Genomic DNA, 20,054 nt, shown 5'->3' on the forward strand with positions numbered 1-20,054 from the left:
TCCTGTCCGATCATTGCTTATAGGTTGAGGAAAAACAAAAGAGATTGTTCTCAATGACAGAGGAACAGTTGGACAAGGAGCAACAGAAAAAGCCAAAGGACAAGCCCAAATCTGTTCTGTTGAAACTCCACACAATGGAGGCGAGAAAGACAGAGACTGTGGACCTGTGGATGACATCACTGGTCCAGGCTCTGTTGCCAGACAATCAGTATATGAGAGATTTCTGTCAAAGCTTGGCAAGAGGGATATGTACACACAAGCCTTTTTCATTGCTCTGCCAAACCTTGTCGAAAGCACATAGTTGGAGAAGATGGATAAATGTGAAACCGAAACGAGACTCCGAGTACAGTACTCTTGCCTCTACAATCACTCAGCCCTCTCTCTGATTAATCATGAAAATGTCTCTGTCTTGCTGACAGGGACCCAGAGTTTATCATGTAGATACTGTATTTCCCTCCTAAAAGACCACAGAGAGTTGTGCTGTTACAGTACACTAGTATCTCATCATGCTGCCAGTAGAGGTGCTGAGGGACTGCAACATCCCACCACTGAGACTGACCCACAACCCGACACTGTTCCGCCACCCCACACTTTTCTAAATATGTACACGAGTGCCGTGGAGATGGAAGCGGGCCCGGAGGAGATTGGGCCGCCGCTCACCGCTCCACCCGCAGGTCATAAATCCATTGTCAGACAGGCTGAAGCCAGAACGTTTAGGCACTGTGAGTAAGGTGATTTATGGATCGATATAACCTCTGGAGTTTAAAAATAACGAGAGCAAATCTCACAGAGAATGAAGCACTTCTGAACTGATATAACCACTTTGGAGAGTTTATCCACTGTAGAGTTGAGTTATGTGAGACAGATAGTGATGTTTTAAAATGGCTTCAAGCTTACATTACAATGAAATGGTGGTGTGGAATCAGAATAGCACAGTTGACTTACTCTTGGACTCAGCTAGACACAGAGGCAGTTAATAAAAGCCAGATAACAGAATAATTGGACCTTACAGTTAACAGCTCTGTTGCTCACCAGTTCAGCCAAACCCATTTCCTTAGATACTTCAGTGTTTCAGTTTATTTCTCCAGTACCTCCAGTCCAGCATCACTCATTCCTACCAAGACCACCTTCCCACCCTAAAGACAGGACTTGCAGGACATGGGGACTGAGTGTAACTCACGTTGTGGCAGGTCCCAGGGTCATGGTCCGGCTGTGTGAAGATCTTCTCCTGCCCAGCATTTATTCTAAATGACATATCCTGTTCTTCCCTGTGTCCTGCTCTTCAGGGGCCCAGCCTCCCCTCCATATTTCTCCAGGCCAGATGCAGCTAAACCTACAGCCTGAGCCCAGAGGTCTTATTTCATCAACAGAACTTCTAAATGCTTCTCTAAAAGCTATTGTTGTAAAAGTTGTCTGGTATTCACAGACTAGGTAGACAATCAAATTGTGTAAATCAAAAAAATGATTTAATGATGACCAGCCTAAGTATTCCAGAGTATAATGGTCCACTTGTAGGATGACATATCGTTTTGGAAACTCGTTTTAAATCCCTGTCCCTACTAGTGCAACACACAGATGTATTTGGATTGTGTTATGTTCACCCTGCAGCTTCTTTTTTATAACGACATTCTCTATTCTCAGTAACAGCCTGTTCATCGTCTATGGTAAATTCCTAGTATTCCTGGAACAGCCTGTTTTCTTTCCTATTGTAAAAAACAAGAAGAATAACATGAAGCAATGTTGAAATGATCCACTTTCTACGAAAGGTAAGAGAAGTGCAAACAACAGTAAAGTGAACAATGCCAGATGCTGTTATCACAGCCTAGTCATACCAGGATTACACATTTTATTTTTGGTATCCTGAGGCTTTGTAAATCAGGAATGTAAAATGAAAGAATAGGCCTACAAGACTAAAGAAATACAGAGCGCTGTTGTTCTACTCATCACTCAAATAGCACACTGTGGTAGGTGGTGTGTACCTGTTATGTTAAAACTTACAGAAAAGCCCAGTTCCATTTTCACTGGCAAAGTCTAGATCAGCAGAAAAACACTACTCATATCATTACTGTAAAACACAGGGAAGAAAGGCCCTATTTAGTGTCATAACAGCTAATTACTCTGTCGGCAGGGAGCTGATGAACCTGGGACTTACATCTTAAATCCTTTCAGCATGCTCTACCACACCAGGCTACTGTCATGTCCTGAATGATGCTCTACCACACCAGGCTGCTGTCGTGTCCTAAATGATGCTCTACCACACCAGGCTACTGTCATGTCCTGAATGATGCTCTACCACACCAGGCTGCTGTCATGTCCTAAATGATGCTCTACCACACCAGGCTACTGTCATGTCCTGAATGATGCTCTACCACACCAGGCTGCTGTCGTGTCCTAAATGATGCTCTACCACACCAGGCTACTGTCATGTCCTGAATGATGCTCTACCACACCAGGCTGCTGTCATGTCCTAAATGATGCTCTACCACACCAGGCTCCTGTCATGTCCTGAATGATGCTCTACCACACCAGGCTGCTGTCGTGTCCTAAATGATGCTCTATCACACCAGGCTGCTGTCGTGTCCTAAATGATGCTCTACCACACCAGGCTACTGTCATGTCCTGAATGATGCTCTACCACACCAGGCTACTGTCATGTCCTGAATGATGCTCTACCACACCAGGCTGCTGTCGTGTCCTAAATGATGCTCTATCACACCAGGCTACTGGCGTGTCCTAAATGATGCTCTACCACACCAGGCTACTGTCATGTCCTGAATGATGCTCTACCACACCAGGCTACTGTCGTGTCCTGAATGATGCTCTACCACACCAGGCTGCTGTCGTGTCCTAAATGATGCTCTACCACACCAGGCTACTGTCATGTCCTGAATGATGCTCTACCACACCAGGCTGCTGTCGTGTCCTAAATGATGCTCTACCACACCAGGCTGTTGTCGTGTCCTAAATGATGCTCTACCACACCAGGCTACTGTCGTGTCCTAAATGATGCTCTACCACACCAGGCTACTGTCATGTCCTGAATGATGCTCTACCACACCAGGCTGCTGTCGTGTCCTAAATGATGCTCTACCACACCAGGCTGTTGTCGTGTCCTAAATGATGCTCTACCACACCAGGCTGTTGTCGTGTCCTAAATGATGCTCTACCACACCAGGCTGCTGTCGTGTCCTAAATGATGCTCTACCACACCAGGCTGCTGTCGTGTCCTAAATGATGCTCTACCACACCAGGCTGCTGTCGTGTCCTAAATGATGCTCTACCACACCAGGCTGCTGTCGTGTCCTGAATGATGCTCTACCACACCAGGCTGCTGTCATGTCCTAAATTATGCTTTACTACTCCAGGCTGCTGTCATGTCCTAAATGATGCTCTACTACTCCAGGCTGCTGTCATGTCCTAAATGATGCTCTACTACTCCAGGCTGCTGTCATGTCCTAAATGATGCTCTACTACTCCAGGCTGCTGTCATGTCCTAAATGATGCTCTACTACTCCAGGCTGCTGTCATGTCCTAAATGATGCTCTACTACTCTAGGCTGCTGTCATGTCCTAAATTATGCTTTACTACTCCAGGCTGCTGTCATGTCCTAAATGATGCTCTACTGCTCCAGGCTGCTGTCATGTCCTAAATGATGGTCCACTACTCCAGGCTGCTGTCATGTCCTAAATTATGCTCTACTACTCCAGGCTGCTGTCATGTCCTAAATGATACTCTACTACTCCAGGCTGCTGTCATGTCCTAAATGATGCTCTACTACTCCAGGCTGCTGTCATGTCCTAAATGATGCTCTACCACACCAGGCTGCTGTCATGTCCTAAATGATGCTTTACTACTCCAGGCTGCTGTCATGTCCTAAATGATGCTCTACTACTCTAGGCTGCTGTCATGTCCTAAATGATGCTCTACTACTCCAGGCTGCTGTCATGTCCTAAATGATGCTCTACTACTCCAGGCTGCTGTCATGTCCTAAATGATGCTTTACTACTCCAGGCTGTTGTCATGTCCTAAATGATGCTCTACTACTCCAGGCTGCTGTCATGTCCTAAATGATGCTTTACTACTCCAGGCTGCTGTCATGTCCTAAATGATGCTCTACTACTCCAGGCTGCTGTCATGTCCTAAATGATGCTCTACTACTCCAGGCTGCTGTCATGTCCTAAATTATGCTCTACTACTCCAGGCTGCTGTCATGTCCTAAATGATGCTTTACTACTCCAGGCTGTTGTCATGTCCTAAATGATGCTCTACTACTCCAGGCTGCTGTCATGTCCTAAATGATGCTCTACTACTCCAGGCTGCTGTCATGTCCTAAATGATAGTCCACTACTCCAGGCTGCTGTCATGTCCTAAATGATGCTCTACTACTCCAGGCTGCTGTCATGTCATAAATCATGGTCTCTGGGGATGCTCACTGTTGACAAGTTGATGGTCCTACAACAGAAGACCTCTAGACACACACTAACTAATTCAGACGCACACAGACACACACACATTCACAAAGACATCTCCACCATCTGGAGAAGTTGAACATGTGGTTCAAACAGCTGGCAACAAACCACCACCCCAATGGGAACCCACAGATACCCCCTGTATCCTCTTCCCTGATATATGCCATGCCTTAGCCAACATGTTCAGCCACCACTGTGTAACATTGATAGTTTAACATTCATCAGTAATGCATGGTTGTATGCTATGTGTGATAGGCTATGTGTGAATGGACTCCAGATTCATACAGAAACATCTGTACAACGTATGGCTAACTGGAGAGGGCTGTTTGGAAATGCATTTACAGGACAAAAGAATAAAAAGATTACAACTCGCTCCCATATGAGCGGAGGAGCGATCAATTACTCTATTTTGGCCTGTGTGGGTATAATTTATAAACACTTTAGTGCTGTGTAATAGAAGCCTGCTGGAATGACAGTCTACAGGCAGTGCAGGGCCATTGAGGCCAGATGAGAAAGAGTTTATTTGTGGTTTGGTTAAAACAACTGGATGTCACAGTATGTGGACTTTATGTAAATTGAGGCAATCCAAGTAGCATAACAGAGCCTTCAACACTTGTCTACATTGTCCTTTCAGATTTTTTATTTTTTAAAATCTCTTAATTTAATTTAATTAGAATTATGTCTGATTCCAATCGAAACATTGATTAAAAAAATGCTTACATGAGGTCAAAATGCCAGTATAGTATATTGGTTTTTAACCCCCCCACATACCTCGCAGTCCCCAAATCAAATGAAATCATTATCATCTGAATGAATCCTGTTAGTTATCTTTAGTTAGTCATGTTTCTGTTGTCCATAAGGATATTGTGAATATTACACCTCTGAAATGTTTGCTAAGTATTTTACCAAAGGACTGATCTCTGCCTCCCTGTGCCTCTGATCCAGCAGGGCGGCGATAGTGTGAAGATTAAAAGCTTATCCAATTAGCCACCTGCCGAGACCTGCTGAGCCAATCAGGCCCATCTAAAGCCCGTGGTCACACTGGAGTGCTGCCGGACAGGCCCAGATCAGCAGGGTCAAACAGAGGAGAATGTCTCAGGGCTGCCCATGCAAGGGGAACTACAATGTCTTAGAACGGGGGAGCCCTGTCTCCTCTCTTTCCTGGCTATTCTTCAATGAACATGCTGTTCCTCAAATAGTTCTTGAACAATGATATCAGAGGGGGAAAAAGCTTGAATTACTCGAGCGTGAGTAACGTCACCACTGCACACGGAGACCCCACACTGTGCTTTTTAGACCACTCTTTAGGCTGACTTAAAACTGAGGGATTCTGTGTGACGGATTTGTCTGTTCACTTTCAATTATATGGGGATCAGTTTAAGATCCAGCTATGTTTTGTTGATCTAGATATTTCAGTGACGACATGGTGTCCTATTGTCCTACACCTCTTCTGTCTTTTTACACATCCATCTTCAGGAATTGCTGTGTTCTGACTGTCCTCAGGTTTTATCTTCTGGACTGAAATGTTATTGTTGCATCCAACAATATGACTCAACAATATCAAACCTGTCTTTATCAAAATAAAGACAGGATAAATATAAGAGGATATGAGTCAATGGGCACTAAAATTGACACACAAAATCACAGTGAGACCATTGTGAAAAGGTCCCTAACCCATTACTACCAATCATAAGTGTCTTTACCTAGTCCTCTTCGTCCTGGGTGGGACATAACGCCGCAACAATCGTCTTCCACTGGGGTCTGTCTTTGGCCACAGTCCCATGTCAGTCATAACAAGCAAGGAGCTCATTCATCAGGATTTGTGCTGACACTGAGGTCACAAAATCTGCAGAATGAAAAACAATTCAGTGAACCCATCATTTCCTTCAAAACACTGCCCTCTGCAGGAAATGAGGGGTAAACAGAAATCATGACAGTTTGGCATTTGGCAGAAAAGGTCTTTCAGGCTATTATGCATAAAGAGGTTCATATTAGGCTATACCAAATACTTAATCTTTGGTGTGAGACATTCTAAAGAGAGAGTGAGTCTTGTATCTTCGATGTTCTTCGTATTTCTCCTGACGATGCGAGTCTAGAGGTCAAATGCAGCTTTTCACTAGATACGCTCTTTCATTAGGGTGCCAAAGGTCATAGGATTATGACTTTGTTCCCTCATTTGTCATCATGGAAAAGACAAGCCTGCGCTCCAGCTCACGTGGTCATGAATGGGTGTCTTCCACACAGCTGGGTGGTCTGAGCCGGATGTGACCCCAATAAAGACCCCTACACTGAATGGTGGCTGCCCTTGCATGACCCTCACTTTTGTTGAGGCTTCAAGGGGCATTGAGTCACAACACATTATACAAAAAAGGACAGCTATGAAGTCAGCCAATGTACATACCTGCGTCATTCTTGTTCTTGGAGGAGCCATGGAAGGAGAAGCAGAGGAGAGTGTGCTTGCCTGGATGGTGGAGCGTAATCTAAAGCACTATAGAAATTAAATATAATATTATTAGAGGTTCTGTCAAACTTATCACACAGTTCACTTTGCATGATGAGTTATTGGAAAAAAATCATGAGAGAAAATTGAGTCCATTGAAAGGTTTGAAACATTGTAATCTCTCCCACAATGGGGTAAAATATGGGTCAAACGTTTTGTCTGCGCATGCACAGAGGCTCCTGGGACAACCGTTGCTACCTCGATGGCTATGAAAAAAGTTTAGTTGGCAATCAGTGTCGAAGCTAAAAAGTGAGAGTGCTTCGTAAATGTTTACCAGTAGGCTGGAGATACACAAAATGTTTCACTTCTTGAGCTTGATGCTGTTTATACTGATACGCCCTTGCTAGCTAGCTAGACTTTAGTCATCTCTTCTGAACTGATTACTCTGTTCATCAATTGATCAGAAAAAAATCCAGATTAATATCACATAGCTAGTGGACCCTACAAAAACTCCATACATTTTCCCATAGGCTTTGTTCAACGAACCATGGTGGAGGTAGTGTCAACAACAAGACGCCATTATTGCATTATTACATTTTCTAAACCCAGAGGTCCAACATAACAAGACTTCCGGGAACACTTGCCAAGCAGACTCTGCAGACCAGACCGAGGTTTGAGAAGTCAATGAGAGAAGTGAACATTTATTCCTAGTTGTTAATTTTTTAAGTCTAAAGGCACAACCTAGACTTGAGGACAATGTCTTAAAGGAAAATTCCACCCAAAACGAACTTTTTGTATTTGTTTGCTGATATACAGTGGCAAGAAAAAGTATGTGAACCCTTTGGGATTGTCACAGGATCCAACGAAAGTGGCGCCCCTCCTCGGTCGGGCGGCGCTCGGCGGTCGTCGTCGCCGGCCTATTAGCTGCCACCGATCGTTGTTTCTGTGTCGTTTAGTTTTGTCTGTCTGTTCCGCACCTGTTTTGTGTATGTCATTAGTGGGGACTTATTTAATGTGTGTTTTCAGTTGGGATTTTGTGCGGGATTGTTTATTGTCCACTCAGGACGGTGGGCCGTGTGAATATATTTACTTCGCTGGTTGTATTTTGGATGCTTTTGTATTTTTTGTATTTTGTGCTGGCTGACGTCTTATTTCTCTCTCCGGACCGTTTTGCCCTGTGTTTTGGGTTGGTCATTATTATTACGCGCCCTTCTGTTTTGGCGTGACCGTTTTGTGCCGGAGAAAATAAAGACGATATACTTTACCTCTGCTCTCTGCGCCTGACTCCAACCACCACTCCTAGAATCGTTGACAGGGATTACCTGGACTTCTGCATAAATTGGTCATAAAAATTGATCTGATCTTCATTTAGGTCACAACAATAGACAAACACAGTCTGCTTAAACTAACAACACACAAACAATTATAAATGTTAATGTCTTTATTGAACACACTCTGTAAACATTCACAGTGCAGGGTGGGGAAAGTATGTGAACCCTTGGATTTAATATCTGGTTGACCCTCCTTTGGCAGCAATAACCTCAACCAAACATTTTTTGTAGTTGCGGATCAGACTTGCACAAAGGTCATGAGGAATTTTGGACCGTTCCTCTTTACAAAGCTGTTTCAGTTCAGCAATATTCTTGGGATGTCTGGTGTGAACCGCTCTCTTGAGGTCATGCCACAGCATCTCAATCGGGTTGAGGTCAGGGCTCTGACTGGGCCACTCCAGAAGGTGTATTTTCTTCTGTTGATTCTGTTGTTGATTTACTTCTGTGTTTTGGGTCGTTGTCCTGCTGCATCACCCAACTTCTATTGAGCTTCAATTGGCGGCCAGATAGTCTAACATTCTCCTGCAAAATGTCTTGACAAACTTGGGAATTCATTTTTCTGTTGATGATAGCAAGCTGTCCAGGCCCTGAGGCAGAACAGCAGCTCCAAACCATGATGCTCCCTCCACCATACCTTTCAGTTGGGATGAGGTTTTGATGTTGGTGGGCTATGCCTTTTTTTCTCCACACAGTGTTGTGTGTTCCTTCCAAACAACTCAACTTTATTTTCATCTGTCCACAGAATATTTTGCCAGTAGCGCTGTGGAACATCCAGATGCTCTTTTACAAACTTCAGATGTGCAGCAATGTTTTTTTTGGACAGCAGTGGCTTCTTCCGTGGTGTCCTCCCATGAACACCATTCTTGTTTAGTGTTTTACGTATCACAGACTCATCAGCGGATGTAACGCTCGTCGTATATAGTGGACCAAGGCGCAGCGGGTTGAGTGCTCATTTTAAACTTTTATTGAACACTAAATAAACAAACAAAACAAGAAAACGAACGAACGAACAGTAATGCAGGCTACACACAGCAGTGCAAAAACAACTTCCCACAAAAGACAGGTGAAAAAAGGGCTACCTAAGTATGACTCCCAATCAGCAACAACGATGTACAGCTGTTCCTGATTGAGAGCCATACCAGGCCAACAAAGAAATACACAACATAGAAAAACCATAGAAATACAAAACGAGAACATTACCCAAAAACCCCGGAACACATAAAACAAACACCCCTCTTACATAAATACATATCCCAACAAACCCCGAACCACATAAAACAAACACCCCCTGCCACGTCCTGACCAAACTACAATAACAAATAACCCCTTTACTGGTCAGGACGTGACAGTACCCCCCCCCCCCCCTCCCCAACCCACCTACTATGGAGGTGGCTCAGGCTCCGGCCCTACTCCCCCACCTAACCTGTCCACCCCCGCTAAATAATTATTAAATGTTACCCTTCCCGAAGTCTCTGGGCTATGGCGCATCGCTGAAGACCTCGGGCTGATGTGCATTGCTGGAGACCTCAGGCTGATGCGCGTCGCTGGAGACCTCAGGCTGATGCGCGTCGCTGGAGACCTCGGGCTGAAGGGCGACTCTGGCTGCGCCAATTCCGGACTGTAGGGCGACTCTGGCTGCGCCAATTCCAGACTGTAGGGCGACTCTCGCTGCGCCGATTCCGGACTGTAGGGCGACTCTCGCTGCGCCGATTCCGGACTGTAGGGCGACTCTCTCGGCTCCGGACTGTGGGCCGTGTCTCTCGGCTCCGGACTGTGGGCCGTCTCTCTCGGCTCCGGACTGTGGGCCGTCTCTCTCGGCTCCGGACTGTGGGCCGTCTCTCTACGGGGCACTGTCGCCGGAAGCTCTGGACGGGGCACTGTCGTCGGAAGGCCTGATGCGTGGGGCTGGCTTAGGATGCACCAGACTAAGGACACGCACCACAGGGCTAGTGCGAGGAGCGATCCCGCATACTCCGGCGCTCTCCACTCCATATGCTCCCCATAATAAGCAGGGGGAGTTGGCTTAGGGCTCACCCTTGGCCCAGCCATCAGAGGCCTTCTGTGCCCAATCCATGTGGAATCCATGTGCTATATTGAAATTAACTGAATAAAGTGTGGAACTTCTTGTCCCCTTTCTCTCTGTCTTAGCTAGCCACTGACTACACCTTAGATAGCTAGCTAGTTAGCAAAGCAGTAGAAAAACAATATATTTTGATTTACTTAGCCTAGGTAATTGTTTGTACAGTATGTCAACTATTTCAGACCTTATGGTATTTTTCAAGGATGAGGATGAGCATGAGCATTAAAAGGGGAGAAGACCACTATAAATCTGGCCATGTGGAGGAGTGCAGCTGTAATGAGGGGCAACTTACCGGTTTGGTCAGGGCCAGCATGAGGAATAAAGTGTATCCTGTGTAGCTATTAAGTAAAGATTGAGCATCTTAGCAATACAATGTGTTCTACACAACTGTCAACATTCTACAAGTAAAGAGCCACATAATCAACGTTATATAATCATTAACCTTATTACCCTGGATACCAGACTTAGATGAGTCATAACTCAGTTTTAGAATGTTGTCATTGACGAGAATGAATATATAAAAACACATTTTTATTGTAACCCTGGACAAGCACACCCGATTCAATTTGTCAACTAATCATCAAACCCTCAATGAGTTGAATGAGGTGTGGTTGTCCAGGACTACAATGAAATGTGTACTGTTGGGGTACTGGAGGACCAGGGTTGGGAAACACTGACCTAGAAACACATGGAGGAGAGATGTACAGGAAGAAATGACTGAGAATGGCATCAACTGGCCTATGCTACTTACAGGAGCCATGGGCTTAAGTCAAGTCAGTCATTTGATTAGTCATGCTCAACAGGTGCAGTCATTGGAACAAAACCGTTTTTGCCGTTTGCGTGGCAAAAATGTTGAGCCCATCCCCAACAGCCTGAAGAAACACCTGGAGGGAATAATAAGGACCTTCTAGTGGAAGTGAACCACAACTAGGCTACAAACTAAACACTATGCAGCCAACCCTCACTCACTGGACAACGAGTTGATTCACTCCATGTTCTTACAACACAGAGAACATCACTGGTGGCAAATGTTTACCTAAAAATGCTGAGCTGAAAAATCATATGAGTATTTAGCACTATGTGGATGGGACATTCCTGCTGGGATGGAGGATTTATCTGTAATGCTTAACTAGATGATCAGGACAGTCTAGCGTACTACTTGCCCGAAAGAGGTGAAGTCTTGCGACGACTGTACTTCTGATTCTGATTCTCAAGAGGAAAGTTCATGAGCTGTGAGATCACTAAGGAGGACCAACAGGACCAACAGTGGTTGAGGGATCATCTGAAAGGGACTGACATGTCTAACTGACTTCACAGGTCATTTGATTAGTCATGTACAACAGATGCATTCATGGAACAAAACAGTTTCTGTGGTTTGTATGGGAAAAACATTGAGCCCACAAGATGCACCTCAGTGAGAATATTCTGTAACTGTGTCATGGTGGACGTGCCTGAAAAGTCAATGTTTCCATTGAGCTCCAAATAAGAAGTAAGTAGAATTTGATAGGACTAACCCTAAGAAAATTCTCTGGACTGCTTAACTAGAGAGACAGCGAGAGAGAGAGAGTACATCTAAGGATCGGAGAGCCATCACTTCCGGCAGATCTCCTTGCCGAGGGTGGCGTTGAACATCATGCACTGTTTCTCATAGGGGGCACCTGAAGATGTTCCGCATGTCACGCCTTACCTGGGATAGGATAAAGTAATCCTTCTAACCCCCCCTCCCCCCCTAAAAGATTTAGATGCACTATTGTAAAGTGGTTGTTCCACTGGATATCATAAGGTGAATGCACCAATTTGTAAGTCGCTCTGGATAAGAGCGTCTGCTAAATGACTTAAATGTAAAAAAAATGTAAATGTTATGTCTAAAACATGGGAAAAAGGGAAGACAATAGTCAAATCTCAAAATTCTATGTTTTACACAATGTTGTATCACATTTGATGAGTTACTAACTTGTCCATCCACATTCTCGATCTGCTGTAGTCCCTACACCTGGACTCTCGCACTCGGATCACACTGGCACAGGAGGTCCATGCACCGCATGGCCTCAGGGATGCACTCCTGTTGGACTGGAAAACAAAAACATTTGGTCAGTGGTGGGTCTTTTTCAAAGCTGTATCACTATCTTTATCTGGCCAGAAAATGCATTGTTTACCATAACACAAACACACCTTGGACAATGTGACAAGTGGTCCCTCAACACCCAATCCTAAATCATGAGAACCATACACAAACATACTGTGCAGATATATATTTCAGCCACACCCATTGCTGACAGGTGTAGAAAATCGAGCGCAAAGCCATGCGATCTCCATAGACAAACATTGACAGTAGAATGTCCTTACTGAAGAGCTCAGTGACTTTCAACGTGGCACCATCACAGGATACCACCTTTCCAACAAGTCAGTTCATCAAATTTCTGCCCTGCTAGAGCTGCTCCGGTCAACTGTAAGTGCTGTTTTTTTAAAGTAAAAACATCTAGGAGCAACAACGGCTCAGCCACAAAGTGGTAGGCTACACAAGCTCACAGAACGGGACTGCCAAATGCTGAAGCATGTAGCCCATAAAAATAGTCTGTCCTCGGTTGCAACACTCACTACCGAGTTCCAAACTGCCTCTGGAAGCAACGATAGCACAAGAACTGTTCGTCGGGAGCTTCATGAAATGGGCTTCCATGGCCGAGCATCCGCACACAAGCCTAAGATCTCCATGCGCAATGCCAAGCATCGGCTGGAGTGGTGTAAAGCTTGCCACCATTGGACTCTGGAACAGTGGAAACACGTTCTCTGGAATGATGAATCAAGCTTCAGCATCTTAGAGTCCGACGGACAAATCTGGGTTTGGGGGATGCCACGAGAATGCTACCTGCCCGAATGCATAGTGCCAACTGTAAAGTTTTGGGGGAGTAGGAATAATGGTCTGGGCTGTTTTTCATGGTTTGGGCTAGGCCCCTTAGTTCCAGTGAAGGGAAATCTTAACGCTACAGCATACAATTACATTCTAGACGATTCTGTGCTTCCAACTCTGTGGCAACAGTTTTGGGAAGGCCCTTTCCTGTTTCAGCATGACAATGCTCAGTGCACAAAGCAAGGTTCATGTAGAAATGGTTTGTCGAGATCGGTGTGGAAGAACTTGACTGGCCTGAAATTTAACTGACCTCAAAATAATACATTATTTTGAAAGTATTAATGACCTTAGATTTCAGCATTTCTGGCCACCATTTCAGGAAAATCCTAATTTACCTCAAATGTCTCTTTGCTCTTCCCATCATTGATGTTACTACTCCTACTGGTTGCACAAAATTCAAATGGTAAAAAAATATTTAAAGTCATAAAGCTACAATATTAGTTGATTTAGAATGGAAGATCTCATCTAAAAAAATTACGTTTTCCCAAAACGACATGCCCAAATGCCAACATAAAACAAGTCAGCAGCTAGCCATCAACACAATTTTCAGTTGATGCAATACTTTTCTCAGTCAATCACAATACCCAAAATACGCTGTGTGTCTTTTGTTTACCAGGTCATGTAATCTTTGGTGTAAAAGTCAACCCTAACAGAGAGCACCTTATATATCCACTGGGCTGCAATATCATCCTCAAAAGCCTGACAAAAAAGAAACAGGAGTTTATGCATGGCCACACCAACAATGTCTCCTGTCTCACTGTGTCCAAAGGTGGAAAGTATGTTGCCTCATGGTCAGGTCACTTTCATGTTCTTCAAGGTAATGGACTAATGCAAAGATGAAAGAAAAATGGATGGGCAGAAAACTGTGATAAAAGATAATTAGCTGGTCTTTATCATTCTTTGAACAGGATGAGGTTATAATATGGGACTTTGCCAAGAGATTAATATATGCTCACCTGCAGCTCCACAAAGCCTAAGTGGAAGGATTGGCCTTCTCCCCTCAATGTCAAGTACCTGGTGACCCTTGGGGGTCACGATGATGGCAGGTTTTGTCAAACTTTGTGAAATACTGACATTTGACTCAGATCCTCTGTTAAAATATAGTAGTTACAAATAGGTGTATTCATACATTTTAACTGAATAACTGTGTGTGTCTACAATTTCCATATAGTGGTGTGTAAAATAGAAAACAGAGAAGCCATTTGTGGAAGCCTGGCCTCAGCCCACAGTGGTGGTCACTGCCTTACTCTGCAATACTCCAACACAAGTGACAGCATCTTCGTATAGGCAGTATATCTAAATAGAGCTATTTTTGTATAATTTTGGCTTGGCACACCTTCTAATGAAATGTCACAGCTATGGGCCTATAAGGATATGGATCATCTTGTAGCGACACTCTCGGCGTTTGGGAACTTGATCTTCCCCACAAGATCACACACACTGAATGTCAGACAGGGCAGCCGAAAAAACAATTAAGAAATGCATTTGGGTAATTATAATATCAGAACACATGGCTATACACAGGGCTCTGTGCTGACCTTTCATACAAGGAGTACGTGTGCACCTATGTTGAAAAATGTAGGCACACACAAATAAATTAAGTCGCACTGTAGAACCATGACACATTTAAACACGTGAATAGTATGACCCTTTGTGAGAGCGTCATTTCCTCAGCATACTGCAGTAAGTCCTGCAGCAGTTTGCAGTCCGAATAACTTGTTGCTTCTCGGTACAGATCCCTGAGGAAGGCAGCTATTTCTACTGTGGCACCAGTGGGGATATCCTGAAAGTCAATCTCAAGACCAAGCTTCTTCATGGGCCGTGGCCCAGTGAAACAGAAGTTCAGCAAGGTGGCTTCAAAAAAGGAACACGGTAAGAGGAGTTTAATATCTGGCTTAGTTAGATAGACTGCAGTACAAACCTCAGAACTCAGCATGCATTGCCCCTTGTTGTCTACATGGGGTGAACACAATCTGTGATGAAGACAGGCAACATATTGTCGGCTCAGGAGATGGCACGTTCCCTCTGTTCAGGATCCTCATCCAACTTCAAACACATCAAGTGTCTGGAATGGAGTTCTATTCACTTTTATAGTTATTCTCTCACTTCAGTAATCCTGTGTGCATCTTCCAAAAGCATCTAATACACCACTGTACTACTCAATGAATACTACCTGTATGTGTATTCTTTGGTTTCTAATCTTTGGCAGGAAGGTTCAGCTGGAAAGGGGTGACATCCATAGCGCCCTGTGGTGATGGTCACCAGTTCTTTGTGGGCACAGAAGTGACACAGATCTACTGTTTCAACAATACTGACTTCAAAGAGGAGTTCATCACCTGACCACCACCAGCCATAACAGCACCGTGAACGATGTGAGTGACACAACAGGCTAAAAAGTCACATAATATACACCATCACATTCCATTTGTGTGCAGGGTCAGTCCACTACTGAATGAAAATAGGGAACTGATTCTGCTTGACTGGCTGTTCATTTTGAAGCCAATTGACACCAGTAGAGGGGGCTACACAATCATTTAGTAACCTGGTATATTTATGTTAAGTATTATGTTTTCCAATAGATGGCAGTATTGACTCAATACAGGGTTTGCTTTATGCTATCCGATAAAATGTATGCCATGTAACCATGCTCGGAAAAGCCTCCGGTAATATACGCCAGGTACATTCTGGTAATGTTATTCTACGTGACAATTACATTCTAAAACGTACTTACGTGTCCGGTGCCAACAATCTAAGAAGCAAGATACTACATCCTCCAAAGTTTATCATAGTCATGGTCAACAGCTAGATCAATTCATTATGGGCTGATAAGTGCTATAATTTAACATATATGTCTTGACGTATATCTCACAGTGGCTCATCTGAGCTCTTTGCCACGTTCTGAGAATGACATCTGGATGTGGCATATGGAAACCTCTAAAGAAGTGATACATATCACTGTGCCCAACATGACCTGGGTGCAACGCTGTGGAATTCATGATTGACGGCAGGAGCATCATCAGTGGTGGATTTCCCATTCCATTTCTTAGCAGCAGAAACTCAGGGGCTTTCTATTATAAGCCGTGTCTGCTGTCTGGAAATGCAAATGCATTCCTCTGGTGATGATTTAGTTGGGCAACAACAGTTGTGCCATTTTTAACTCAGATGAAAGAAAAACAATACTTTCTGTCACGCATTCATGTTTGTATTTCTCCCAGTCATTGACTTTTTGTGTTGTTTTCTTTCAGCCTGGAATGATGGTAAGATCTGTGGCTTCACTCCTGAGACTGGCAGGCTGATGATGACTGTGCACAACGCCCACAGCATGGGTGTGAGTGACAGCCATCGCCACCACCAGAGGCTGCAAGAGGATTGCCATTGGAGATGTGAGGGACAGGTAAAGATCAAGAAGATAAAGCACCATGGAGATAAAGATAAACAACAATGATGGAGATAAAGCACCATAGAGATAAAGATAAAGAACAATGATGGAGATAAAGAACCATGAGTATTACAAAGTACAAATAGGGTCGCTGTTGATAATGGCAGACCCTGGCCGTGACCCCACTTTCCGAGGGTGTCTCACGGAGAGTTGAGATATGCAAAAATACACATTTCCAATTCACACATGCAAATTAATATACACTTGTACATGCATGAAATAGGACAAATATAAGCACCCACCAAATGATATTATTATAGATACCTTTAGTTAGTGGGCATGAAACCACTGCACTGTGTTAGGGCCTACCAGATAAACAACGTTTTCAAAAACCACAAGCATTGCACGCCTTTGCTCATGTTTATTCATAACCGAATCTGGTTACAATGTTAATGATATGAAGAAAGGACTAATAGTAATTGATTCTATTTGTTAAACTAACAGTGAAACAGTGAAAAAGTGAAACTGATAGTGAAACAAATTGAAGCAGCAGATAGTGTATACTCTGGTTAGAAGTGTCTGCTACCACCCTGAGGAGTACCAGATCATCACTAGTGACACAGACAGAAAGGTACATCCACCACCACAGTAGGATATAGAAGAGCATTTACTGAGGTCAGACTCATTTGTGCCACAGACTAAAGTATTGAGGGAGAATTCAACTCTGATTGGGTTAATGACTACCATAGTATTTATTTACAGTTATTACCATGGAAACACAATGAATGATTGATCGCACAGTGAGTCGTGTGTGAGCGCCATCTCCTTGCCACTGGTCATATTTTAGCGCCAGATGTCATAGTAGTGGAATGCTGTGACAATGACAGTGCATTGTATTCTCTGCTAAGGGATTGTTTGTTCCTAAAGCAGACGGCATAGCTATGACACAGGCAACCAGATGTCTCGGTGGGCCACATCTTGGATGATGATTACTTCTTCACAGAAAACCAGATTGGAAAATTCTCTCCATGTTCAACTTAACAAAATATATATTTCACTGCTTTACAAGAGCAAGCCATAGAGGAGCACACTAACTTCATCTATTTTTGTTATTTGAGGTATTCCACAGAGATTATTTCCCTTGGGGGTTGATAATCAGAGTTCTTCATGAATTCAGTCCATAATGTATTGATGACATTGGGTATATAAATGCTAGTTTAGCAGAAACCTATATTAAAAGTATCAAAGTTCACCTTACAGTACCAGTAAATCAAACTGCAACACTTTTAAAAGAAACACTTTGCCCTTTCTTTTTAACTGAGGGGGAGTGTTCTGTGTATAAATAGAATGTACTTTTTGCTAGCATCACTTCTTTACATCAAAGGACTAGGTATCTCTAAACTATACAGTACTGGAGCATGTGTTTTTTCATGAAAAGTTGAGGCACAATTACATAGGATATACAATCTAAATTCTTCCCTCTCTTCCTGAGCACGTTCTGTGTAACTGCAAAGACAGAAAAAATGAAAAGGCACCTGCGGTTTAAAAGGGAAATGTGGTATTTGTGGTCTAAATCTAACTTAAAGAAACTGTTGCAAAGGGAGGCCAAAGCTGGAAGGAGACAGCTGCCAACCCCAGAGATGATTATTGCTTACACACACAAATATATGTTTTAGCAACTGCATGTTGCTATTTGATAGACGGTAGTTTTTGCATACTGTGAAGGACTCATTAGAATAAAGTCAAGGCCTTAGGTCAAACTTAGAGGTCGACCGATTATGATTTTTCAACGCCGATACCGACCAAAAAAAGCCGATACCGATTAATCGGACGATTTTTTAAAATGTATTTGTAATAATGACAATTACAACAATACTGAATGAACACTTATTTTAGCTTAATATAATACATAAATCAAATCAATTTAGCCTCAAATAAATAATGAAACATGTTCAATTTGGTTTAAATAATGCAAAAACAAAGTGTTGGAGAAGAAAGTAAAAGTGCAATATGTGTCATGTAAGAAAGCTAACGTTTAAGTGCCTGGCTCAGAACGTGGGAACATATGAAAGCTGGTGGTTCCTTTTAACATGAGTCTTCAATATTCCCAGGTAAGAAGTTTTAGGTTGTAGTTATTACAGGAATTATAGGACCATTTCTCTCTATACGATTTGTATTTCATATACCTTTGACTATTGGATGTTCTTATAGGCGCTTTAGTATTGCCAGTGTAACAGTATAGCTTCCGTCCCTCTCCTCGCTCCTACCTGGGCTCGAACCAGGAACACATCGACAACAGTCACCCTCGAAGCAGCGTTACCCATGTAGAGGAAGGGGAACAACTACTCCAAGTCTCAGAGCGAGTGATGTTTGAAACGCTATTAGCGTGCACCCGCTAACTAGCTAGCCATTTCACATCAGTTACACCAGCCTAATCTTGGGAGTTGACAGGCTTGAAGTCATAAACAGCGCAATGCATTGTGAAGAGCTGCTGGCAAAACGCACGAAGGTGCTGTTTGAATGAATGCTTACGAGCCTGCTGGTGCCTTCATGTTAGCAGGCAATATTAACTAAATATGCAGGTTTAAAAATATATACTTGTGTATTGATTTTAAAGAAAGGCATTGATGTTTATGGTTAGGTACATTGGTGCAACGACAGTTCTTTTTTAGCAAATGCGATGGTTAAATCATCACCCATTTGTCGAAGTAGGCTGTGATTCGATGAGAAATTAACAGGCCCCGCATCGATTATATGCAACGCAGGACACATTAGATAAACTAGTAATATCATCAACCATGTGCAGTTAACTAGTGATTATGTTAAGATTGATCGTTTTTTATAAGATAAGTTTAATGCTAGCTAGCAACTTACCATGGCTTTTTGCTGCCCTCGCGTAACAGGTAGTCAGCCTGCCATGCAGGCTCCTCGTGGAGTGCAATGTAAGGCAGCTGGTTACAAGAGTGTTGGACTTGTAACCAGAAGGTTGCAAAAACGAATCCCCGAATCCCCCCTGAACAAGGCAGTTAACCCCCGTTCCTAGGCCGTCATTGAAAATAAGAATGTGTTCTTAATCTGACTTGCCTAGTTAAATAAAGGTGTCTACATTTTTTTTAAATAATAATTTAAAAAATGTGATAATAAAAATAAAAAATAAAATACATTAAAAAAATACATTAAAAAATTTGGCAAATCGGTGGCCAAAAATACCGATTACCGATTGTTATGAAAACTTGAAATCGGCCCTAATTAATCGGCCATTCCTATTAATCGGTCGACCTCTAGTCAAAATCCCCCCAAATGATTTACCAGCCAATAAATGATGGTGTGCACGATACATCTGCTTATAATGTTAAAAACAGGAGGAGAGATTGACACAAATTTGTATTAATTCAAAAGTTTGAATAATGAATACTGGTCATTGTCTTATTTCATAGTGTCACTTTT

At 43.2% G+C, this 20,054-nt stretch overlaps 1 pseudogene; it reads left to right on the forward strand.

Annotated features, from left to right (window-relative positions):
• Window positions 1-601: 601 nt before the first annotated feature.
• On the forward strand, window positions 602-16,673 carry LOC115170686 (cilia- and flagella-associated protein 52-like; annotated as a pseudogene).
• Window positions 16,674-20,054: the final 3,381 nt, after the last annotated feature.

The sequence above is a fragment of the Salmo trutta genome, chromosome 32, assembly GCF_901001165.1.
Source record: "Salmo trutta chromosome 32, fSalTru1.1, whole genome shotgun sequence".
In the NCBI taxonomy this organism is placed as follows: Eukaryota; Metazoa; Chordata; class Actinopteri; order Salmoniformes; family Salmonidae; genus Salmo; species Salmo trutta.